The sequence below is a fragment of the Leucopleurus acutus genome, assembly GCF_964270905.1.
Source record: "Leucopleurus acutus genome assembly, chromosome: 7".
Taxonomy (NCBI): Eukaryota; Metazoa; Chordata; class Mammalia; order Artiodactyla; family Delphinidae; genus Leucopleurus; species Leucopleurus acutus.
Genome location: NC_139150.1, coordinates 8547136 through 8573307, shown reverse-complemented (window position 1 = coordinate 8573307; position 26172 = coordinate 8547136). Strand labels below are relative to the sequence as shown.

General features: G+C 53.0%; 2 protein-coding genes across 2 annotated transcripts in view; one reads left to right on the top strand and one right to left on the bottom strand.

Annotated features, from left to right (window-relative positions):
- The window catches only part of ANGPTL2 (angiopoietin like 2), a 33737-nt gene extending 33282 nt beyond the window's left edge, over nucleotides 1-455 (bottom strand). Inside the window, exon 1 of the mRNA XM_082842076.1 lies at nucleotides 120-455. The gene's annotated coding sequence lies outside the window, so the exon portion shown is untranslated. The remainder of the gene's footprint in view (nucleotides 1-119) is intronic.
- The window catches only part of RALGPS1 (Ral GEF with PH domain and SH3 binding motif 1), a gene marked incomplete at its 3' end in the record, with an annotated part of 264029 nt that overhangs the window by 170692 nt on the left and 67165 nt on the right, over nucleotides 1-26172 (top strand). The window lies entirely within an intron of this gene.

Below are 26172 nucleotides of genomic sequence, written 5' to 3'. Positions count from 1 at the left end.
GCCCAGCTGCGAGCATCGCGTTCCCCGGCTGGAGGGGTCAGGGTTCTTGAGCCCAGAGACCCGGAGCCAGCTGCTGCCTCTCGCCCCCGTACCTCGGTGCCACAGAGTCGGGCTCTTACCTCTTCCCTCCTGCCTGGCTCCCGGGGCAGCTCTCACATGCTTCACCTCGGCCGTCAGCGGGGCAGCCTGGCCATGGCCTCCCTGAGTCGCAGGCTGGACCGGCTGCAGAGCAGCCCTGCCTCACTGGCCTCTGCTCGCTCCGCTCTGCCTCCACAGCGGGGGCTCCGGCCAGGGATGGGGCGGGGGCTGGCCCGGGGTCCCGCCGGGTGGCTCACGACCTGCCTTCTCTCGCGGGGGCCGGCAGCTGCCCCAGTGCCATGCTCTGCAGGTCCGGAGCTCAGGCGGCACTGCTCAGGGCGCGGGGTCCATCCTCAGGCCGTCTGCGGCAGCCTCATTTGAACTCCCAACTCCTTTGTGGAGCCTTTACATGCTGCCGGAGGAAACTGTGAGCACAGCCTGACCCTGGTTGGCTGCAGGCACTTCTCTCCACCCACCAGTGCAAGAGGATCCCCCAGGCCCCAGAAAGGCTCAGGGCCTCCCCTCAGCCCCAGACAGAGGCGGGCCGCCCGGTGATGTCACACTAGCTCCGGCCCCAGCTGGCCCGGCCCCTCCCGCCCCAGCCTGCTTTGGCGGCCTCGTCGGGCCCCCTCCTTCCTTGGCACGAGCAGCCGGGCCAGCTCTGCTCCCTGGCCCAACGGCTCCCAAAAGCCCGGGCAGCCCCGGGTGCGCTCTGCCGAGGCAGAGAGCTTCCCCTCTGACTCAGGTAATGGGTTTAGATCCGCCGCAGCTGTGCAGGCAGCGGGTTGGCGTGTGGGCTGCAGGGAGCCGGGTCCTCCCCTGGATTGCTGCCTCTTCCAGGCCTGCCCTGCCGAGCCCCAGTTGGGCAGGCAGGGCAGCCCCGCACAGACGGCCTCTCCCCATCAGCCGCCCTTCTTGGAGGCTTCACTCTTACCTCTGAACCCTGGGGAAGGGAGCCCCAGGCTGTCTGCACAGCAGCCAGTGGGATCTGGGCTGTGAAGTTAGGGAGAAGCAGTGGCTTGGGACAGCGGAATTACCACCGGCTGGGGTGGGGGCAGCGCTGGGGAAATGCTCCATCACTTCCCACCTGAGGGGCCTTGATTGAGTCACTGCATCTCTCCGGGCATCCCTCTCATGCATCAGTAGATGAGCTAAAACAAGTAATCTACCTCCAAGGGCTGCGGCGAGGGTTCTATGAGGTTGTGCAGGAAAGGCCTCGGCGTAGGGCGAGGAGGCCTTAGTGGACTGAACTCAGGACTCTGGCGTCCAGCAGGTCAGGGCTCGCGCTCCCAGAACTTCCGCTGGGACCTCCCGTCCGGCTCTTTGAGGAACACATGATGGGAGTCCATCGGCACCCTCAGCACAGAGCCTGCCCCCGAGACAGAGCTCATGAATGTTTGTGGAGTCAGAGCAAGAGAAGAGACAGCACTGGACCCCACGCAGCGAGCGGCCCTACAGGCTCATTGGCACAGGCCGGGGGGACGGGCCTGCTCAGTGGGCGGAGGCGAGTCCTGGGAAGGAGCAGCCAGGGCCGGTTTGTCCTCTGCCTGGACAACAGCCTTGTGCAGTGTTGGTGGTAACTCTCCTTTCCCTTTTAAAACATTTTTAGTGATGATGGTGGTGGTGATGATGATGTTTGGGTACAAATTGGGAGAGAAACTTCAGTGGGGTTCTCTGCGCCGCTAGGCACAGTATATCATGTTCCTGGGTCCACCGTGCTCCTCCCCTCCCCAGGATAGCCACCCCTGTCTTTGCAGAAGGAGAGCACCTTTCCTTCTTGCCTCAGCTTCTCCCATCCTGCTCAGACCTTGTCCTCTGGCAAAGGTGTTCTTTGCCAGAAGACCCCAGCATCTTACAGGCCACCACATTAGCTAGACAGCAGGATGGCACAGAAACCTTCCCCCCGTCGACTCCGGGGGTGAAGGTGTTGCCCGCCCTGTGGATTTTCCAGAGGGCCTGGAGGATCCTGGTGGGGCCGTGGCAGGCTGGGGGCTCAAGATCAGCCGGAGCATATGAGAGGGGCCCAACTTCTTCTGAGCTGCACCCTAGACAGCCTGGATGCAGGCATATTCCCTTCTTTCCCTCCCTCCCTCCTTCTTTCTCTCTCTCTCTCTGACTCTCTTTTCCAGGATGTATTTTTTGGGAACCTGCTCTGAGCCAGCACCAGGAAGGCAAAGTCCCTGTCCTCACAGAGCTCGCAGGCCGGAGGGGAGACAGACAGACAGACTTGGGCACCTGAGAAGTGCCGGGCACAGGGAGTATCTAAGCAGGATGTCTGATGAAGCAGTCAGGGCAGGCCCCTGACAAAGTGGTGCTTCAGCTGAAACCTGGAGGATGGGTCAGAGTTAGCAGGTGGTGAGGTTAGAGGGAGGGTGGCCTGGGTGGAGAGAATAGCGCATGAAGTGGCCCCAACAATATCTCCCCGCCACAGTGAGACCTTGACACTCCTCCCAATGAGAGGTAGGATCTCTGCCCCCTCCCCTTGAATCTGGGTGGTTTCTGACTTGCTTGTAACCCGTAGAATGCAGTGGGAGTGACACTACCCGACTGCCAAGACTGGGTGAAAGAAGCCAGTGCAGCTTCTGCCTTGTTCACTGGCACACTCTGTGTTGGCGCCATGAGCCAAGCTGGACCCCAAGAAGTCCAGCTACCCGGAAGCTGACGTGTGAAGACTGCATGTACCATGGGTCCCAGCTGGCAGCTGGCATCAACCCCCAGACGTGGGAGGAAAGAGGCCCCTCGCCATTGAGTCATCCCCAGCTATAGCGTCTTCCTGCTGAGGCCCCAGCCATCAGGCAGCAGAGATAAGCCATCCCAGTGTTCTGTGTCTGAATTCCTGACCCACAGAACCCATGAGGATAAGGAAATGGTTATTTGAGGCCGCAAAGTTTTGGTGGTAATTTGTTACGCTGCAGTAGTAACAGGAGCGGACCCTGAGGCAAGGGCAACTGTGAGTTCTTCCAGGAGCTGAGAGGAGTGCGGTGTGGAGGAGAGAAGGGGAGCGTGGCAGAGGATGAGGCCTTGTCAGAGGGGGGACTTCATCCCGAGGGCAGTCAGGAAGCACTGCAAGGTTCTGAGCAGGACAGGGTTCCTTCCGCCTTGCTTTTGTTTCTAAGAGGGCCACGCTGGTGTTGACTGGATTGACAGGTGCGGCGGCCGAGGCATCAGAGCTGCTGGGAGTTGGTTGCAGCTGTCTTGGTGAGAGAGGTGGTTGGAAGCGATGGGACCCCCTGGGGCAGGAAGCATTCCCAGGACATCCCCCCTGCTCTGGGAATAGGTGCAGCCCAAGTCCCTTGGTTGCTAAACAGATTTACTTTCACAATTCCAAGTTCCTGGGATCCCACCAAGTGGGAAAGGAGCAGCAGGGTGGCCGTGCCCTGCCCATCTTTCCTCACCCCCTGCCCTGTTGGTGGCCTTGGGCAATCAAGCACACCCCTGGGGAGCCTGAGCTGGGCAGTCAAATTCTGGTTCTACCGCCAGTAGCCCTGAGCCTCACTTTCCTCCTGTGGAAAATGAAGATGGTGTAAGGATTTACCCCACAGGGCTGTTGTGAAAATTAAATAAGATGTGACACGTTAAGTGTAACACACATGGTAAGTGCTCAGTAACGTTGGCTCTGGTCGTTTTAGTTGCCTGGGAGTCCCCTGAGCATGGGGGCATGTGTGGCGTGGGCCGTGTGGAGCTCTCCTTTTGTCCAGCCCAGCACAGCAGAGTGAATAAACGGATGGCTGGCAGGGGAGGGTAAAGAGCTGTGGCTCAGAGGCTGACGAACCTGTGCTCAAATCCCAGCTCTGTCACTAACCTGGGCAACTTTCCAATTCTCTCTCAAACTTTGTTTCCTCCTGTTAAAAAAGGCAATGATAATACTGACTCCTAGGGGTTAGTGTGAGGATTAAGATAACATACCTAACGCGCTTAGCACAATGCCTGGCATTCGCCATTGCTCAGGAGGTTGCTGCCGCTTCTCCCTGCCCCCAGGCTCCTCCCCACTCGTACCCAGAACATCCTCGTCAAGCCTCCACCTTGATGGCTCCCAGATCTTGGAATCCTCCTGACCTCAGTGAGCACCATCCCTGCGTTTCCACCTGCCTGTTGGACCGGTGTCATGTGACTAAAGCATTTGAGGAAAAGGGAACCTTTCTTTTTCTTTTTATAGTTTTTACCAGAATGAAAAAGATGTGTGATGTTTACATGGTGGCAGAATACAAAGAATCTTCATTATGTCCCACAGTTTGTATAAATTTCATGTGTTTTCCTATTTATCACCTTCCTGACAGTTAACAGTTCTTTTGTTTTTCTTTTTCCTGTTGGGAATGTTGGGATGTTCTACTGAGATAACTGTGTATGAGGGGTGGGGGCTGAGGCGGGGGGAAGTGCACGAATAATGTGTGTTACGTAGACAGGGGTGCTTGGGAGGGGGTTTTTGCTGTATCTCGCAACCTCAGAGTCTTACCAGCATTTCAGGCTTCACATTTCCCAAGCTGATTTTTTCCTTTCGGCACTTTTGAAACGCCTTTCCATTGTCTCCTGGCTTACACTATTTCTAATGAGCAGTCAGCTCTCTTCCTTGCAGTTGTTCCTGTGTACGTGGTGGGTCTCTTCCCCTCTGACTTCTTTTAAGATTTCTGTCTATCTTTGATTTTCAGTAATTTGACGATGATGTGACTAGGTTTGATTTTCTTCATATTTATTCTGTATGGGATTCACTGAGCTTCTTAGATCAGATATTGATCTGACGCCAGAAGCCCTCATTTATCCGCTCAGCCGCCTCGCTGGGCCCCAGGACAGATAAGCGAGGTCGGTAACAGCTTGGCTACCCCTCGGGACGAGAATTTCAGCAGGTATCTATCTGCAAGCAAATTGCAGTCCTTTCCCACTGACCGTAAAACTGCCTCCAGTCCCTCATCTCCTGTTTAGGACAAAGGTCCCGTCTGATACAGACAACAGTGTTCCAGAAGCAACCGTTTTTAAACATTTTATGCTGGATGGGGATGATTTTAAACAGCTTTGGAAATTTCCTGTGAAGTGTTTTTTACGAACCGACGAAGAACACCAGGAAACGAAAATTAAATCTCTCCTGTCTCTGTTCTTCAGTCTCCCCTCTTGGGGACAAGCCCCCACGTGAGCTGCAGGGTGAGAGAGAGGCGACAAACCAAATGAACATTCCTTAAGATACTGTTACGAAGACAAAATGAAAACCACTCAACTGAAGTCTCAGCAAATTGGCTTCGGGCAAATTGGCCTGGAGCCCATAGGTGGTGCTCAGATGGGGTTTAATAAGTATCTGTTGCCTGAGCAGTGAATGTGTTTGGCAGGTGATGTCCAGGCTTGAGAAGAGGCACTGCCCGGACTCTGTCCCCTGGCAGGTGGGTTGGGAAGTTGGGAATGAGATGGACAAGCTGACAACAGGCTCTCCAAACCGCTTTGTAACTGAGCATGCACCCTGTGCTGACACTTGGATAGACTTGCCTGGCAAGCACTTCACAGACACAGCGTCCTCGTAGGGCTTTCCGTGTGCTGGGACATCCTCTGTGACACTGGGTAGTATAGGATGACTATTAGCACTGCCTTAGATACTTCCCATAAAAGAAGTCTCCTAACTTCTCACCAGGAAACATGTGGCTCCCCTGCCAGACATGAGGCAGCAAGTCACAGGACCTGACCACAAGGCCTCCAGGAGAGGAGGGGACCAGCTGGCTCACTCTCAGCTCAGAGGCAGCTGCTTCATTAAATCTGGAGGGATGGATGCTTCTGGCAGTTCCACAGCCTTCCTGATGCTCAGACACTCCCGTAGGCCTTTCCAAGACCAGCTGACCAGGAGAGGAGGGGCCTTGCCTTTTTGTCCCTCACCCATGGCTCAGCCTCACTGCAGCCTTGATCACTAAAAACTGCCACACTTCCTCGAATCTGAGAAGTCGTCAACCATTAAATGAGTCATGTTCTAGTAAAAGAGACAAAGTACTGCCAATTAAACCCTGACACGCTACTAACTTTAAGATGCCTCTGGATTTCAGAGATCCTAAAACAAGAAAAAAGTGTTAAAACGTTAGAATCGAAGAAATGTAATTTGTTTTCAGGACAACACAGCACAGTGTTCCTGCTATCTTTGATGTAAGTCTTCGTCACAGTCCCATTACTGCCTAGCAGTGTGGCCTGGTGCAAGGAAGCTCACTCTGCCAAGCCTCACTCTTCTTGTTAGTAGAACAAAATAGTAATACTTCCCTCATAGGGTTTTGGGGGAGAAGAAAAAAAAGATACCTATAAAATATTGAGCTTGACACCCAGCCCATCGCAGGTAGCTACATAAGGTGCTCTAACAAGGCTTGTGAGGCCACACATCTCTTTCATCTTCTAGTGCCCTGGTGGGTACACTGAGCTGAACCAAACTGTGAATTATTGGGGCTGATATTTCCCAACAGACTATGACCAAGAACAGGGAGGGCAGACAACTGAATTAAGGACCACCAACCAGCGGGCTAGGTTTATGGTAGGGCATCAGTAAAAAGCAGGAGGTTTGGGTGAGAAGGCGAATTCCGTTGGGATGTGCGGAGGTCCAGTTCCTGAAAAGGAGGAGTAGGTTGTATTGAACTAACCCACTGGTCAGTAACAATGATAAAAGCTGGATAATATACAAAAGACAGCTGCTTGAAAGCAATCCAAAGCAATAGAAGCTGGAGGAGACATGTTCCTTGAAAGACAGGAAGCACACTAGGGTATTTCCCTACTCATGGTGATACACAGAATGACAAAACAGAATGCAGCAGCATTACTGGCTGGGAAGAAGAGAAAGAGATTGGACCTTGAGGATGGAAATTGAAGGGGGAAATGCTAGAAAGGAGAAAGCCACAGAATGAGGAGCTCCAAAACTACTACACAAATTCCCCTTGATTCCTTAGTTAACCCCTAAATTGTATACATGGAGAGAGAGAGAGAGAGAGAGAGAGAGAGAGAGAGAGAGAGAGAGAGAGGGAGAGAGAGAGAGAGTGGGAGAGAGAGAGAGAGAGAGAGAGAGAGTCCTGGGAGCCCAAAAGAAAGCAGCAGCTGAGAGGCAGAAAGTTCAGCAGCTGCCTGAAAGATGGAGTTTGGAGTTCAGGTCCTGCCAAGTTAATGGGGCTTAGCCAGCACTTAAGGCTCTCAATTTAATCCCAGAAAGGCCATGCCTTACAAGTGAACCCAGGATTAAGGGTTATACTCTAGGATTAAGGGCAAAACCAAAATAAACCTACCTGAACAAAACCTAAAAACCAAGCCTCCACAAGGTCAAGGGAATATGCCAGTAGTTTAACTGCCTGCCAGAACGAAACACAACATTCTTGAGAGGAAGACAATAAAATACTGAGTCTTTTCAACGTAGCATCCAAAATGTCCAGCACACAACTTAAAAATTATAGGCGTGTGAAGAAGCAAGAAAACGTGACCCACGATCAAGAGAAATAATAAAATTAGACCCACTGATGACCCAGATGTCGGAATCAGTAAAGAAGGACTTGAAAATGTGTACATGTTATGAATATGTACAGGGTTTTCACAAAATGAAGTACAGAATGAACGCATGGATAGGGAATCTCAGAAGAGAAATGGGTCACATAAAAATAAACTAAGTGGCAATTCTAAAGCCAAAAGGGTACAGCACCTGACATGAAACATAATTTGGATAAAATTAACAGCAGATTAAATCCTATAGAATGAAGGATCAGCAAACTTGAAGCCAGGTAATAGAAATGATCCAAACAAGCACAGAGATTTTTTTTTTTAAAGATAAAGATAAATAAATGGTGCTTCAGTGACCTGTGGGACAATGCCAACTGTGTAAGTGGAGTTCCAGAAGGGGAAGGGAGAGAGAATTGTGCAGAAGAAATATTTAAAGGAATAATGGCCCCCAACCTCCCCCGCCAACACATTCCCAAATTTAGTGAAGAATATCAACCCAAATTTCCAAAGCTGTTTAAAATCATCCCCATCCAGCATAAAATGTTTAAAAACGGTTGCTTCTGGAACACTGTTGTCTGTATCAGACGGGACCTTTGTCCTAAACAGGAGATGAGGGACTGGAGGCAGTTTTACGGTCAGTGGGAAAGGACCGCAATTTGCTTGCAGATAGATACCTGCTGAAATTCTCATCCCGAGGGGTAGCCAAGCTGTTACCGACCTCGCTTATCTGTCCTGGGGCCCAGCGAGGCGGCTGAGCGGATAAATGAGGGCTTCTGGCAAGAGATGGATGGAGTGAGCTCCCCAGGCACGAGGCCAGGGTGGGATCACGAAGCAGAGGTGCTGGCGCTGGCGGGGAGATGGGCTGGTGTCATCATAGAGCTCCGAGGGCTGGGCCTGGGGCTGCCTCATTGTGGGCTCTGGCCTGAGCATCTTGCTTGAGGCCTAGTGCATAGAAGCACACGCTAGTGAATGACTGTTGAATGACTGCAGGGGAATACTAGCCTTCGAAAGCTCATCCAGGGTTTCTGACTCAGGGTCTCAGGGGTGAGGGCAGCAAGGGGCACCATTCGGGAGTCTACCTAGGAGAAGAGTGGGGAGGAGACCAAGGAGAGAAAGACAGCCGCTCTGACACGGTGAGGCTGTGTCTAAACCCCTGACGAGCTGCCCCAGGCCTGCCCCAAGCTGGCTCTGGGAGTCCTGGGTAACTCCCTCCTCCACTGATCTGGCTCCCGGGTGCCCCTGCCCCAGCCTTGCCCTCCCCCCTTCTCCACTGCTCCGTCTGCCGGGCAGGTACAGGAAGGAAGGCAGTACCTGTGATGGGCCTTTCGGGGCCGTCCCGCCGGGTGTGGATGAGGCAGCAGAGGGGCGTCCGCTCACGTTCCTGGTCCAAGTGGATGATGTCGGTGTCCCCGGCCTTAGCCCCTCTCCTCTGCAGGCAGGGCTGGTCCCCAAAGTGTTTTGGCGTTTGTTGTCTCCCTTGAGTCTCACGGCAGGCCTGGGGGTGGGGAGGGCAGCAGTTACTCCATTTTATAGGTGAGAAAAAAGAGACTGTGAAAATATCACGGTCGTTACTGTCGTCATCGTTTATTGTTCACTCCGTATCGGGCATTGTGCCCGTCCGTTCCCTGGCCTTATCTCAGCCGGTCCTCCCGGGTTCTGTGCGGGCAGCACTTCAAGCAGGGCCCGCAACTCCCTCCCACCCTGGGCACTTGGTGAGCTCCTTCCCCCACTAAAAATATTAAAAGCCATCTTCCATGACTGCATTGGTGTAAGGACAAATATGCTAACATTATATATTAAAGCATTTTCTGACCTAAAATTGCACTTTTTACTCTCATTTTAAAAGCAGCTAGAACATTTTGGGGGCCCCTGATAGTATCATGAGCCCCCGGCCCTGTGCCTGGCTGCACCTGGTGGATGACTCGGCCCTGACCGCGAGAGCACACTCCCTCCTCCACAAATTCAGAACCCCAGATCGCTGAAAAAGTAACAAACAAACAAACAAACAAACAAAACACCCCAGCAAGCCTTTTTTTAGAGTTTGGCACAAGTTCATTTGGTGATAAAATCTGACTTGACGTGAGGTTCTCCGTAGTGTTCGGGCTGCGTGTTTGCAGGGGGCCACCTGAGTCCACGGGACCGCCACTCGGCGCTGACGTCACCCCCTCCCAGTGGATGCGTTCGCTTGCAGATCTGCTCTCCTCTCCTGCGCTGTGAGTTCCTTGAGGATAGGCCCATGTTGTGTGCATCTCTGGGGATGACGGATATTAGTCATTTCTCTTTAAATCCCTCATTTCATCTTTCTCAGTGAACCCGTAGGGAGCTGCTGTTCACAAGTTATCTATAGCTGGCATCCAAAGTGATGAGCCAGCGCCTGGGGCTGGGTGGGGCGGGGGGGGTTCTGGATTTGCTTTGCTTGAGCAGATATGGGAGGATGGCTGCGCTCGGGTCCTGGAAGAACACGTGGGAGACAACTTCATGGGAACTAGTAATGGCGACGACACTGGTTGAGTGTTTACTGGGCGCAGGCGCTGTGCGGAAGGTCCATGTGAATTATCTTCTTTATATTCACAACTCCAGGTGGTAAGAAGCACCACTTTCCTCCTTTTAGAGCTGAGGAAAATAAGGTTTAGAGAGATGAAGTAGCTTGCCCAAGGGCCAGCTGAAGCGATGGAGCCAAGACGCAGACCCAGGCACGTGGACCTCCGGTGCCACCAGGATGGAGCCTGAATCCGGCCTGGCTCCCAGAGAGCAGCTTGAGCTTGAGCTCTGGACAGCGAGGGCTCTCAGCAGAGGCCGGAGGAGCTGATTTCACTGCACTCGTGGTGAGACCAGGGCTCACGCAGTGCTGAGCCGTGAGACTCGGGGCCACAAGTCTCAGCGAGCGCCGTGGGGCAGAGCAAAGGCCCCCTCTTCTGTGGGAGACATCCACTCAGTTATTTCACACATGTTTACGGTGCCAGGAACTGGGGACGCAGCAGTGAACAAGACAGACACAGCCCCTGGTCTTTTGGAGTGTATGTCTTTTTAAGGAGGCAGACAATGAAGAGATGCGATAATTTCCAGACTGATGAAACCAGTTAATGGAATAGGAAAGATGGGGGTGGGCGGGGGTGGGAGGGAGGCTATTTTAAACGGGGTGCTCAGGGAAGGCTTCTAGGAGGGAGGGTCACGTGAATCAAGGCCCAAAGCCTGGAAGGAGGCAGCCATGCAAAGGAACAGCACGTGCAAAAGCAATGGGGTGGGAATGAGCTTGGCCCTGAAAGATCAGTGTGGCCCAGCAGAGGGGCCAAGCAGGAGACTGGAGGGAGGCAGAACGAGAGAGGCAGGCCGGGCAGGTCCTGTAGGCCAGGTGAGGCCTTAGGGTTGGATTCAGAGAGCAGTCGAGGCCCCTGGAGGGTTGCAGGCAGGAAGATGATATGCACTGCTTTGCGTTTTCTCATTGTCCCTCTTGGTACTGGGTGGAGAGTGGTCCAGGCGGAATAAGCATGGAGCTGAGAACACCGTTAGGAGACTTGAGGGGCTGTCCAGGTGAGAAGCAAGGGGACTGGCACCAGGGCAGTGTCAAGGAGATAGTGACCAGTGGTTGGACTCAGGCTAGGTTTTGGAGGAAGAGCTGACAGAAACCCAGCGCGCCTCTGATATGGTGAGCGTCGTGCTGCACTGATAAACACCTTGAAGGTTTGCCACTTGGGAGCCCTAGAAGTAGAGTTCTGGGAACAAGGTAGTGACCCACAGTCGGGACTGCCCTGTCCAGTTGGGCAGTGCACACCCTGTGCGGCTGTACATGGCAGCCCTGACCACAGCCAGCACTGACAGTTGGGTAGTGCTGGGCACCATCCTCTAGGAGTGTGGGGAAACAGGTACCAGCAAGGAGCTGGAGTGAGGAGACCCCACCCCACACACTACCAGAAATAACTGGGGGAAACTTGGGAATGAGCTTGAGGTGCTGCAGGTATGCTGGTGGGGTCTATAAAACATTTTTGAATTGCTGTTAATGTGATCCTGTGTGTCCCCTCAGGCTGGAGTGGACTAGTTTGTTTTCATCCTTGAGGTAGCTCCTGAGGTGGGTGCTCACAAGGTTACTATCTGGAGAGACATGGACAGCTCAGGGTCTCCTGGGGCTTGCTGGAAATTGTTTTCAGCAAAGATTCATGGCTCTGCTGCCCCAAAGCTGGAAGGGGAACTTTGCAGGAGGCCCTGTGAAGGAGAGGCGAGAACTTGTAGCTGTGGCCCTTGAAAATCAGAATGGGTTGTTTCTTCATCTTCCTGGGCTTAAGGCTCTCAGACCTGCCCTGGCTTCTCTGACTGGTAGGTCTGGAGTGTGGCATCTCAGGGGCACCCACACAGGCCCTGCAGGGAGTAGGGGCAGCTGGTGCAGGAGGCTTGCTTCAGCCCTGCTAGCCTCCAGACCACCCCCACTGCCCTTCCTCTCACCCTCCCTGTGCTGGACTGGATAAACCTCAGCTCTGAGGCTGAAACCCTGGAGGGCAGGGGACAGGCTTCCCCTGTGCTAGATATTCTCCAGTTGCTGCCCCGTGCCCAGAGCCTGACCTGTGTGGATTGCCTCCATGGGCTCCCTTACCTTCTGGCCAATGGCAGGTGCCAGCAGGTGATGAGAGAGTGGCGAGAAAGTGAGGACAGGTGTATCGCCAGCTCCCCCCTCCCTGCTGGCGTGGTGGCGTGGTGGGGGTCAGCCAGGCCTGGGCTTGAATTCTACCTCTGCCTCTTATGAACCACGTGACTTCTGAAAGTTACCAGTCCTCTCTGCATCTTAGTATCCTCACTTAACAACTGTGGATGGTAACACCACCTTCCCAGAATGGCTGGCAGGAATAAGTGAATCAATGTGAGTGCAAATACCCTAGTGCAATACAGGCTCCACTGTAGGTGTTTGGTAAATGCTGGCTCTCTTCCTTTAGTAACTGGGAGCCCCATCATCCTGGGTTTCCAACACACTGGGTCCTCGGGAAATCACTGGTCATTTTGTATCTCTCCAGATGGCCTCCTTTAGTTTTCCCTCTCTGGTTTACATGTCTGTCGGTCCCAGAACCACTCCCACAGAGCCTCACGACCAACAGTCCTTTAGTCATAGAGTTGCCTCCCTGCCCCTGCCTTGGTCTGCAGCCTGTATTTGAAGTCTGCTTAACCAACATGGCGGGAAGCAGGCTTGTGGAAAGTGCACATGTGCACATCCAAATGTGATTTGTGACATTTACTGAGTGCTTACTGATCCTCAGAGTAACCCCAAGAGATAGGTTCCTTTATTATTACCCAATTTTCAGAGGCAGAAACCGAGGCTTAAGAAGTTACTTGACTTGCCCAGGGTCAGAGTGGGTACGTGGTGGGCTAGTGTTGAACTTGGGCAGTCTGGCACTAGGAGCCTGGCCTCTCAGACCCTGGTGACCTGCCTCTGTCGTGGGCAAGCCTCAGCTCTTCAGGCTCCAAGGACCAAGCCGTTTTGGATAATCAAGGTGACTGGGAAGCTACAAGGTTATCTCTTGAAACATCCAATGCTTTAAAATTTTTATCCATTCTCATTAAGCTTTTCACACAGACCCACATAGACACACACACACACACACAGAGCACACTAGCCGCTGAAAATCTTGGCTAATCACACTCTCCTTGGTGACTCAGTCGTCTTGAATAGACTAACTTTACCGCCTGGAAGCTCCAGGCAGCTGTGTTTGTTGTTACCTTTCTAGCTCTTCTTTCCAAGGCAGCAGTCACCTTCCCTTCCCAGCCTCCCATCCCTCTCCTGATTTGTTGCTTCTCGCCAGCTGAGGTCCCAGAAATCTGGTAGAATTATTTCTAAATAAGAGTAGCTGGGCACTACACTAGTCTGAAGAGCTCTCCTGTGAGTGAAGTACATGAGAGTCAATGCCTGCACTTGATCACATCAATTTTGGGGGCTCAGAAGCCTTCGGGACTTACAAGGTCTGTGCTCTTACAAAATATCTGCCGTCTTCTGCACACTTACTGTGTGCCTGGCATGGTGGGAGGCCTTTTAAGTGGATTGTTTCACTGAATCCTCAAAACCAGAAACTTCCAGGAGAGGTTGTCTTTACTGTCTTCCATTTTAAGTGATGAGGTAGCTCAGGCACAGAGAGGTTAGGGAGTTGACCCACTGCCACACAGCCAGTAAGTGGCAAAGGCAGAATTTGGACTGGCTGGGCCTGTCTGCATCCAAAGTCCACAGCCGTTAACGGGCTTTAAGCTCTCAGCTTCCCAGCAGCGTGAGGATGGGCAAGTTAGGGAAACTCTGATCCTCATTTCTTCACTTGTAGGGTAATGCTGTTTGTTCCCAGAATTACTATGAAGGTTGAGATGTTGTGTGATTGACACATCGTAGGCACTCAATCAGCGCTGGGTCCCTTATGCTCATCATTCCAGCCCATCCTAGATCAGAGGTTCTCAAGCTTTAGCAACTTTGGAATCACCTGAGAACTTGTTAACACACAGTTTGCCACCCCAGAGTTTCTGATTCTGTAGGCCTGGGGTGGGGCCTGAGGATTTGCATTTCTAAAAAGTTCCCATGAGGACGGCGCTGTGGGAACCACTTCTCAAGATAGATGAGTTTGCCAAGAACATGAGGCCGGGTGGCCCAGCCGTGACCATCCCTACTTCTGACGGCAGTTTTACACGTGCAGGTGTCGGTTATGCATCACTCCGGGAAAGTGTGGTTTGGCTTTTCGCAGCCATTTCCTGGGAGCTGGCTTGAGGCTTTTAGTCTCTCCCTTTGCCTCTCCTTCACCAAAATGGCCAGGTGTCACTGACCTAGGAAAATGTGGTGTTTAAGCAGCAGGTGATGTCTGGACTGTGAAACAAGCTTCATTCGACCAACTTTATTAACATGTCCCTGACTTCCAGCTGCTTTCCTGGCACAGAATAGGAAATAAAAGGCATATGAAAAAGATAAATCATCTTGAAGAAATTACTTTTATAAATTTTCAAACACTGCTTCCCCCTCAAAAAAAAAAACCTTCTGAAGCATTGCTCAGGCCAGATACACTTCCCTTCACACTTGGAATTTTAGGTTTATTTATTTACTGGTATGATTGGTGTTCTCCCCTCCCGCAGCAGGCTGTGCGGGTGAAGCGGTCACCTCGTCACCCCTGGGTCCCCAGTGCTCAGCACAGTGCCTGGCACACAGCATTGGGTGCTCAGTTGTCATTGCTGTTGGGTGGATGAGTGAAGGGCTTGGGGGTACAGTCATGGGTGCTGGAGTCGGAGGGACCTGGGTTTGAGCCCAAGACCTGCCCTTCCTGGCCGAATGGCCTTGGGCAAGTAACTGATCTTTTGTGCCTTCATTTCCCCGTCTGTAAATTGGGGATAATAAAAATAATACCTATGTTTCATAGGGTTGTCATGAGAATGAAATGACATAAGGTATCCAAAGTGCCTGCCATGTAACAAGTGATTTATTTTTTCATCATCATCATCGTCATCTTCCTACCAGGCAGGCCAGTGTACTGTATAGAGTGTGGGCTCTAAAATCATGCTTCCCACCACTTACTCGCTGCGTGGCCTTGAACAATTCCTGTCACCTCTCAGTGCTTCAGTGTCGTCGTCTGCAAAGCAGGCATTCAGAGGCACCAAGTTCGCAGAGTTCTTGTCACCAGTTAGGACGTATCCACGTAAGGTACTTCCACATCTGCAGAGCCTGTGGCGCGGGCAGCCAGGCCGCATGAGGAGGACACAAGGGAGGAGGCACAGTGCACCCCAGGGGGCTGCCCTGCTCCCCGATGCCCACCCACCCTCGGCCCAGGAGAGAGAAGAGCAGCGGGGCAGGGGAGCGCTCCTGGGTAGAGAAACATCCCCAGGCTTCTGCCGCTGGAAATCCCTCTTCCTGGCAGCCCTTGGAAGCGCAGCTCCGTCCTCAGCTGGTTCCGATTAGGGTTACTCTCACGGGCTCCAGAGCATGCTTCGGTGGCGTTCCCCTCCGCAGAGCCGCCTTTGTCTGCAGACGTCACTCCCTTCCCGCTACCTGCCAGGCTGGAGCTGCTTGGGGTGGGGTGCGCCCAGCAGGGACGAGCCCCCGCCCGCCCGCAGGCCTGCCATCGCCTTTCTTCCTCTGCCAGGCTCGTTATGGGCACCCCCAGACCTGGCCCTCCTCCCTGGCATTGTGAGAGAAGCTTTCAACACCTCGAAACGCACCCCGGGGCGCCCTCCCCCCACCCCCCGCCATCCCCTGTAACGTGGAATCCAGACCGTCCTGGTTTCTGTGTGTGCAGAGCGTTTGGTAAACAGAATGCTTGAGCCCTGACTTGCTGGAAGGGGCGATTCCCAGCTGACGCCCCAGACGCTCAACCTATTTTGGGCCTTGTCTCTCCCCTGCCGAAGTCTGTGGTCACAGTGCTCATCCGGTCCCCTCACCCCCACCTCAGCACCTACCATGGGGGTTGGAGGGATGGCCAGAGGAGTGGGTTTCAGCTTCCTTTCTGGCTAGAGCCTTGGCCCAGCCAGGTCTCCGGCCCCTGCCCCCCGGCCTGCACCCACGGATGCCTGGTACCCGCTTGGTAAATGCTCTTGTCCCCACTCCCCCCGTGAATGCCACAATTCAGCATACACAGAGAAGAGCTTCACTTAAGAAAGAAAGTATTCACGGCTGCCATCCAGCTCCAGCAGGCGCTCCGGGAGACAGCTGCCGGCTCCCGCCCCTCCCGGATGGGAGGGCCACCGACCCTACACACACACAGGGGTCTCTCCTCCTTTTTTCTTTTTTTTTACGACCCACAGTCTCTTTTGGTTGCTGGACCAAATTCAGTTTAAATCTGTGTTCAGAACACCTCATTAATAAGTAGCAGATGAACAGTCTTCTGCAATTAAGAGAACACCTCCCATTCAAGGAAATACGTGTTACTGGCCCACGTGTACCCGGCGCTGGGCGAGGCTCCTCTGCCAGAACTGGTGCAGCCTGAGGACACCAAGCCTGTGATCCCTTCTCCACCCAGGACCCCTTTCGTGTCTCTTCTTAACTCTGGGTTTTGAAAACTCCTATAAATAATCATAGCTGCCATGTGTACTGTGAAGTTCAGGTACAGTGTGAAGCTCTATCCTGATCTACATCATGTAGATGAGGAAACCGAGCCTCAGAGAGTCAGAGGTCTGGCCCAGGGTCACCAGGAGCGAGGTCTTGTCCCCAGAACTGATACAGAGCTCTGTTTCTTTAATGTTGCAATAGAAGCTGTCTCTGTGACACATGCTGCTGGTGTTAGGTGAAAAGAAATGCCTCACCCCCTTCTTGTTAACAAGCTCGTAGCTAACCAGAGCTTCCGACCAGCCGAGAGTAACTGTATAATGTTTGTCGAACGGAACTGAGGTGATGGTTTCTGGCCCCACCTCTAGTCTCAGCCCCTTCCCCACACCCACCCCTGTGAATCTGGGAGGCGTCGTGCAGGAGAGAGCGTCCTGGACTCACAACAAGGGTAGTTTGAGATGAGACGGGTGCTTCTCCCCAGAGCCAAGTGGGGAGCCTCTGGGAGAGTCTTTTGGAAGGTTGGGGCGCCTCCTACAAGAGAGGGGCTGGGCACGTGATGAAGGACTGCAGGACCCTCGGCCCCGTGGAGTGCGGGAGCACCTTGAGGCAGCTGAGAGCAGGGGCTGCATCCTTTTCAGCTCCCCTCCCTCTCTGGGGAAGAAGAGGGAGAGGGTGATTGACACATAGCCCCTGAAGTTCAGGTCCTACTGAACATGGAAACTGGTGCCTATTTCTGGTGTAGGGATTTCTGAAGGGGGGCATCTGTGGAATCACCAGGCTTAAAGAACGCGGGTGTCTGGGAAGAGGTGGGTTCACCTCCCATTCCCGTTCGCGGTGGCCCTCACAGGATGCCAGCAGCTACCCCAGATGTTACTGTGTCTCCATGTGAAGGGAGCAGAAGCTGGCAGTGGGGCAGGAGCTCTGGCTGCCCAGGTGGCCACCGCACCAAGCCGTGGGGGACCGCAGCCTAGAGAGGGGTCAGGACATGTGCCCCTCATGGCAGGGAGAGGATGCCTGGCTGCCCTGCAGCCATGGAGGGGCCAGGACACAGCTGAACACATCCCTAGGAGACCCAGATCACCTCCTGCATCAGAGGAAACCAGACCAGGTTCTCCCACCAGTGACAGGTGACCCCTGTGTGAGCGGATCTCACTCCCCACCCCGCCTCCCGGAGAGAGTGGGCCCAGTGAGGTCTGCTGGAGTCTGAAAGGCATTAGGGAAGGAGATTCAAACAAAGAAAATGGCAGAGCACCCTCCATCCCACCTCCTCCAAACCCCCAGGGAGAGGGGAGGGGGGGAAGGGAGAACAGAGATGAGCTTTGAATGAGGTTTGAATCAAGTCTTCAAATAAACAGAACCGAGTCTTAAATCTTGAAATGCTACTATGCTAATAATGGAAAGTGACTGCAAAGTTACAGAATCTGGCCCAGATTTCACTGAGGGACCAGCTGCCCAAAATTGGAAAGGGGAGTCAACACAGCACAGCTGGGGAGTGGCGTTGGAGAGAATAAAGCATTTCATGTCTGTGCCCCCAGTGGACTCCAATTCTGCAATAAACTAGTAATGACCTCAGTCATCCAACGACCCCAGGTTGGGCGTCACCAGTCTGGCCACCTGAACTTCCCACAGATGCCCAGAAGGCCCAGGACTGCCCAAGGAGCCTCAGCTCACTGGGTGGGAGAGGTGTGGTTGGCGGCAGCCCAGAGTGGGGCGTTTCCATGGATGAGACCCACTGGGGCTGCCAGCCAGGGGAGCCATGGCAGCGGAGGTGAAGTGGGAGGAGAGAGAAGCAAGCGGGAGGGGAGAGTCTCCTGAGCGTTACGGAGCTCCGCCCTCTCCGCCACTATGTGTGGGGCTTTCACAGGTCTCCTTCTCACCCACCACCTGACCGCAGAGGACCACACCTGAATCTGGCCCCATCACAGCACATCAGCCCCCAGCCCGTTGTGGGGCTCACACTAGGTCAGTTAGAGTGTTGCCTGTTTCGTTTTGTTTTGTTTTTCTGAGGCCAGGGAGAGGGGGAATCTCTCTGCCTTGGTTGCAGCGCTGTCATATCCTGACACCACAGCTGCCAGTGGCCTGACCTCTGCCACATGGAGAGCCTGAGTAAATGAGGCGTGCAGCTGCGCCCCAAGAGGGGGAGAGTAGGTTGTGCAGGCAGCAAGCACCGGCTCGAGTCCCCCGCGCCAGCCTCCCTGGGGCTGTCCTGGGGCTGCCCAGATTCTGAGGTGCAGCCGCTCGTCCTGTGAGCCATTCTGGGACTCTTAAAGTCCTTCCCCATTTTGCAGCTGTTCCGGGTGAGTTTCTGTCACTTGCAACTAAAAGAGTTCTGATTTACACGTCTTCCCTCCCGCCCCCCGCCGCTTCTTTGATTTAAGAGCTATTTACTAAGAGCCTGTGGTGGAGGAGACACTGCGGTAGTGCTGGGGAGGCAGCTCTGGGTAGGGCAGAGTGGCCCCTGGCCTCGGTGCTCAGAGCCTGGGGGCACAGGCGTCAGGTAATCAACAGGTCGGGCAGACGAGACTTTGGACGCTGCTCTGTCCCTCGATGTCCAGGTGATCTCAGACAGGTTGTTCAAGTTCTCTGAGCCCAGGTCCCTCTTCTGTAAACGGGGCTGCCTGAGGGTTCAGGGAGGTGTGATGTGGAGCTGGCAGCAGCCCTCGGGGAATGGAAGCCTCTTATATGGGGATCAGCCTCCATTAATTACAAAGCGATGGATTGTTGTTACAATTGTTGTTGTTACAGAGGAGAGGCCGAGGTGGGCAGGGGGGCTCTGCAGGTAGTGCGGCCTGAGCCTCAAGCTGCAGAGTGCGCGGGCCGTGTCCAGGCGTTGGGGACAGCACGTGTGTGCTCGTGTCCACAGCCTTATACTTCATGACACGGTGTATAGCACACTGGTCTCTAGGATCAAAGCGTTCTTGACTGTCAGAGCCAGAAGTTCCAACCCCCTCGTTTACAGATGAGGTTATGTGGTTGCGGGGAAGGATGGGGGTTCGTCCACGGCTGTGTTGCTCGTAAGGGCCAGAGCTGAAACAGGAGCTCAGGACCCGAGCCCGACTCAGCTGGTCCAGTACTCATGGCGCGGTACCAGCCATCAAGCTGCCGGCGAGAGCAAGGAGCACGTCCCGGGAGCCGGGAGCCCCGAGGAGAGAGGGTGGACGGGCACCAGCAATCCCAGGCCAGTGCAAGAAGCGGAAGCCAGAAGCATCCCGGGCGCGGGCTCCCCCCGGGGAGTAGGTGTTGGACAAGCTCACAAGTTGCCACGATCCTCAGGTTGTCCAGGAGGCCCTGGAAAATAGAACCCTTCGTGCCAGCTGTCAGCCCACAGAGCAGCGTGTCCTGTGGAGGTCGGCCACTGAAGGACAGAGTCTGGGTCCTTCCCTAGCTGTGTGACCTCGGGCACCTCCGTGTCTCAGTGTCCACGACTGTAAAGTGGGCATAATGCTGGTAGCCCCCTCGGTGAAGCCCAGTGCCAGACATGCACGGGGCCCTCAGCCTGTGGGACTTACTGGTTTATTATTAGTGCACTAGGGCCGCAGTTACTGTGGGTAGGCAGCACCTTCATGGCCGTAAGTTGTAGCTCAAACCTAATCTGAATTCTTTGTGTCCTGTTCTGGTCCTGGCAGGGCTGAGGCCACTGGGCCACGTGTGAGTAGCCAGTAGGTCAGCAGAGCGAAGGTGGAGGGGAGGAAAAGCAGAGGTGTCCTCAGCGGAGACCAGGGCGATAGAGGCCCAGTCTCCAGGGCTCAGGCCCTAACCCCAGTCGCCACTCCCCGGGTGCCAGGAACCTCCCTGTGCCTTGCCATCCATAGAACAGCTGCTGTGAGGATCCTAAGACAATGCAATGTTTCCCCAAACTTTGGGCATTTATGACCATCTTCACTAATCCTACTAATGTTCTGGCTCAGTTTTTCTCTTTAAATCTATTTTATTCTTATCTGTGATTTTGAGGGTTTGCTGTGCTGTCGTTTTTCTAAACACGTTAAAATAGATACAAATGTCCATCCCTGGACCAATGATCCTCTCAGTGGAGTGTGTCCACACGTTGGGGAACACGGATGACACGTGTTGATTGCTGGTCTTGATGCTCCGCATGTGGTGACCTCTGAACACGGGTCAGCTTTTATGCTATTATGATTATGATTGTTGTGGCCATTGTCACGGCAACAAGCCTGTAGGAGGGAGGAGGGAGGGAGCTGGGGCTCTCTTGTTACTGCAGCGCCTCTTCTCCACCCCAGGAGGTCCATCCTCTTCCTTTTCCTCCCACTTTGAGAGTTGGCTTTGGGGCACCAGAGAAGGTGGTGAAGCAGGGGAGGGCCTGACTGACGGGGTCAGATGTGCGCCTGTCCGCACCCAGACCCTGGAGCTGGCCCGGCCGGCACCTGTGTAAAGCAATAGCTCTGATTATGTGCGGTCAAGACGGACCTGGACAGGACATACCCTGGGCTGGCAGCAGGGCCCGCGGCAGCCCCTGTCCACCTCCTGGGGCCTTCTCAGAAGGCGTCTAGGGTGTCCAGTACTTAAGACAATGCGCCAGTGCCTCCGGGGTTGGGACCTTTCCATTTCCACTGAAGAATGAGTCCCCTGGGGCCTTCCACCAACGGAACTGTCCACCAGAACCACGCGGTGGCCTGCGGTCGGCTTGTACGGAGGAGTGTGTTTATGTGAGGGACACACCTAGATCCCGCGAGTGCTCATTTCACAACAGTGGGATTACAGGCAGTTATTTTTCTCCTCATGCTTTTCTCTGTTTTCTAGGATGAACATAAATTCCCTTTAATCAGAAAAGAAATGTTCTTTTAAACCTTAAAAAAAAAAAAAAAAGGTAGTGTAGATAGGGAGACATTCAAGATACCCGAATGAGCATGGGGTCAGCCTGGGAGTCCATGCTGGCGGAGGTGGAGGGAGGCGAGGAAGGGTGGAGAATGGGTACAGGCAGATGAGGGCAGAGCAGGAAGCCCAGTCATTCACTTAGGAGATGACTTAGGGTGCCCCCAGGGAGGGACAGCTCCGGGGTGGGGGGTAGGCAGCCTTTGGGGAAAACCAGCCACCAAAGGGAATAAGAGAGGCACCAAGGCAGGGCCGCTGTGAGGTTGGAAGTTGGGCACCGGGAGGGATGGCCGTTCCGCGGGGCTGGGTGGTTGCCCCCCAACAGCACTGGGCAGCCTGCGCAGCAGCTGGGAGCCGCTCCCGAGATGCGTGAGAGCTGGGGCTTGGCCAGCCTGCACCTGCCAGGCCAAGGAGGGGCGCCGGGGGCTGAGGCCCCGAGTGAGACCAGGGTTCAGGTGCTCCGCTCTACAGTAGGACGTAAACTCTGACCGGAAGAAAGAGGAAAGAGGAGAACTCAAGCTTGAGGTTTTTGTCCCAAACTGAAATTCCTACTTATTCAACCTTCAAGTATTCTTTAAGTTTTAGAGATCCTGCAGCCTGCAGCAACACAGCTGCCTCCCTGCCTGGCCGTCTCATTTGCCTGACTCACAAACCGCCCTTGGGGCTTTCCAGCTCTGGCGCCCTCCGTGCCAGCCAACAGTCTGCCTGCTGCCAGAGAAACATGTGTGATCTCCTGCTAGTGGGTCCCAGACTTTGGATTTCATGGGCAAAAAGAAAGTTTGGAGACTCTCACAAGGCTGCCAACTTTATTTTTAAATGGCGAGTAAAGAGAATATAAACTATCATCATTGTTTCCCCGAGGAAGAACATTTTAATACCAACAATGCAAGCAGGCCATAATCTCAGAATAAAGGATATTTCTTCCCAAGTAAGAATAATGTCAGCCTTTTGCTGACACGGGTTTTTAAAGTTTTCTTTTCTTTCTTTTTTTTTTTTTGGAATGTATTCTTTAGTTAAAACGTGTTGAATATAGAAAATTACAACATAAATTTTATTGCGTGTTTTTACCTTATATGTAAATGTGTCTTTGGTAGGAATTTGTCATTTTGTAGTACGTATTCAACAGCCCATTCCAGGACTTGGCATTTTTCACAGCTGTTTGTGAAAATGGGAGCAGCATTCACATAGGTCTGTTGGTGAAAATGGGAGTAGCACTCTAAAATGCTAGTTGCTCTGTCTGGAACATTCTGGGAGAACATAGGCCTCATGCCTTTTCACCTGCCTTCTCCCCACTGCTGGGAAGTAAATCAGGGTGGCAGGCCAGGTTTCGGGCTAGCCAAGGCTGCGGCTCTCCTGCCCAGCAGTGGCAAAAGCCCAAGGCTGAGCGTCAGAGGCCTGGTCACCTCTTGAGGAGCAGGGGATGCCTCCAGGAGGGGCTCAGGGGCCAGCAAGGCCACTGTCCTTACAGACGGGCCTGACGTGCAGGTGTGTGGGAAGCCTCTGTCTCGGGCGCCCAGGGTAGGGATAGAGTGCCCGATTGACGACCGTGCAGCAAGTTCATGGGCGAGTGCCACCCTCCACTGCGAGTGCCTGTGAGATGGACCAGGCCACCGAGGGCCTGGGATCCCAGGCGGAGTGGTCCCACCCAACTGCGTGGGTGAAGGCCAGTGGGGCAGAGACTCGGGGGCGACGGGAGGGGCGGCTGCAGCTGGAGGGAAGCAGGAACCGTCCCGGCAGGTCGAGTGAGGTCAGCAGGCCGGTGCGGCTCCGTCCGCAGGGAGGGCTCCAAGCTCTGTGCCCCTGGCTGTAAATAAGACCCTGGAGTCACTGCGGGCTCACGGGCATTTCGTGTGCCCCACGCGATGGTTAACCAATTAAATAACTGGGAGGAGGAGGGACATGAAGTTTCCTGGTATTTGGGGAGGAAACCCCAACGTGGGGGGCTTGTTGACTATTTATATTTACATATATGTGTAACAAATATATGTATTTATTGCTACTTTGGTGAGAAACTTAAATCTGACAGTAAATATCAATGATTAGAATAAAGTGTTATCTTACTTAAAGATGAATTATACATTCTTTTAAAAAATGCACTTGCAATGCACAACCTTGCAAGACTGCTGTAAATTTTCTTAAGTACTTCAAACCCCACCAGTTCTAGCACTTATGTTTCCATATTTTTGTCATGTAGTTCATTTTAATTTTCTTAGCTATTTCCCTATTGTTTGACATTAGAATGTTTCCAATTTTTGTTGTTTTGTTTTGTTTTGCTTTTAACCACGGTAGATGTCCCTGCAGTGAATACTTTTGTGTGTACAATGTTTTCCCTTCTTTTAAAATTACTTCCTCAGAATAAGTTCCAAAGAGTGGCATTACTTAGTCAAAAGATATCAATATTTTTCTGGCTTTGGAATCCCTAATGCTTTCCAAAAAGGTGGTACCAACTTACCCTGCTGCCAACAATGTGTGGGTTTTCCCATTTCACCACAGCCTTGCTAGCTTTCGGCATTGGTCTTATTTTAAATTTAATGATGTAATGGATTTTAAATGGCCGCTTTTATTTATTAATTAAAATTTCTCTGTCCACTCCGTTTCTCTGCTCAGAGCCCCTATACTTTTTCTCCACGTTCTCCTGCCACGACTTGATTGCTGTCGACCCCTAGACATGAAGCCCGAATGAATGAATGAATGAATGCCCGTTTGGGGCTGGACACTCTTCCTTGTTTCTATGGGAACTACCTCAATAGATTTTAAGGGAAGGACAGTGGAAAGATGTTTAAGCTATAAATAGACTTGGTGACACCTCTTATTTGGTCAAGGGGGTCCCAGTAATGAATGTAGACTCTGTGCTTCTGGGAGTATGTTTATGTCTCATTTGAATTCCAGAAGACATCAGAGTTAAAACGCTAGCGCATGATGTGTAATTTAAGTCAGAGATGAAAGCGTCCCCATCATAAACAACCCCTTCTTGCTAGGCGCCCCGTAATTAGCAAAGCAGAGGTCTCCAAGTAGGGGCTGGACTTCCGGATGGAGCCTGTGTGAAGGAAGCTTGAAGGCCAGCCCCTGTGCTGTGGCCTCACCCTCTCCTCCTGGCCCCTGGAGAGTCGGCCTCAAGAGCAATGAAGGACAGGACAGCCTGCAACTAGCCCCAGACCCCTCCTGGGGCCTCGGCTCTGCAGTCATCTTTGTTGCAGGCCGAAGCCCTGGGCCCTCCACCCCATCCCTCCAGGCCACCTCCTTGTCTCCTCGGTGCCCCGTGTTCCCACAACTACGTGGGCTGGAGGCTTACCCCTCAGGCCCGATGGCCAATGCTGCCTCTCTGGCTCTGACCCCTGGCCAGCCCCCTCCAACAGTGCTTTTGACCCATCCGGTAGCCACTGCACCTAACCTAGCCTCAGGTCCCGGGACCCCACCCCAGAGCACCCACTGCTGGCAGCCTCATGCACGGTAAATGAGGGGATACCTGAGCTCTGAGCTCCCCAGAGTGTGGACGTGCACTACTTTTGGGCCTCCTGATTTTAGATGGCATGTAGATTACCTCTCTTTCTTTTCTAGCTAAGTATCTCTCTTAATGCGATTAGCACAATAAATTCGTGATTTCACTCAAAAACTGTTAGGTTAAAAAATATATTGTAACCCAGCAATTCCACTCCTGGGTATATACCCAAAAGAATTGAAGACAGGTATTCACACAAAAACTTATATGTGAACGTTCATAGCAGCACTATCACAGTAGCCAGAGGGTGGAAACAACCTAGATGACCACCAACAGATGAATAGATGAGCAAAATATGGCATATGCATACAATGGAATATTATTCAGCCATAAAAAGGAATGAAATATTGATACATGCTCCAACACGGTGACCCTTGAGAATGCTATGCTAAGGGAAAGAACCAGGCACAAAAGACCCCATCTTGTATGATTCGATGTGTATGAAATGTCCAGAGTGGCAAATCGATAGAGACCGAAAGTAGATGAGTGGTTGCTTAGATTGAAAAGAGGGGGGAGTGTAAGTCAGTACAGGATTTCCTTTTGGAGTGATTGATGAAAATGTTCTGGAACAAGATAACGGTGGTGGTTGCACAGCATCATGACAGTACTAAATGTCACTAATAATAAATTTTGTGCTGTGTTTATTTATCACAATAAAAAATTTATACTGGGGCTTCCCTGGTGGCGCAGTGGTTGAGAGTCCGCCTGCCGATACAGGGGACACGGGTTCGTGCCCTGGTCCGGGAAGATCCCACATGCTGTGGAGAGGCTAGGCCCGGAGCCATGGCCGCTGAGCCTGCGCGTCCGGAGCCTGTGCTCCGCAACGGGACAGGCCACAACAGTGAGAGGCCCGCGTACCGCAAAAAAAAAAAGAAAAAAGTTTATACTGTAGATGCTATGTTGGTAAAAATCATGAAGGTGACATGTAAATAAGTGAAGTTAAAAGAATGTTACCATAAATAAAGCAAACCAAGAGCCAAGGGCTGTGTACAGGTCCTCACCCTCCAGGGAGGTCTCTTATCACTGAGATATGCTTGCGGTGGGGAAGACCAGCTTTACCCTCAGTGTCTGCGCAAGGACAGCCGCTCTGTCTGGTGCCAAGTAAAGCACTGCAGCCTCACAGTGGCCTTCCAAGGAGGTACATTTATTCTCCCCATTGTACAGAGCTGGCCAACGGCCGAGCCAGGCAGGCACGCCGACCCACCAGGCCCTGTGGCGACCTGCATCTTCTCACCTGGGGTTCCTTGGAAGCAGCCTACTGGTGACACCCACTACCCTTAGTTTTCAACAACGGGGCAGTTATTTTCCTAAACTCATTTATCAGCTATAGAGGTCCTCCCCCTGATGCCTT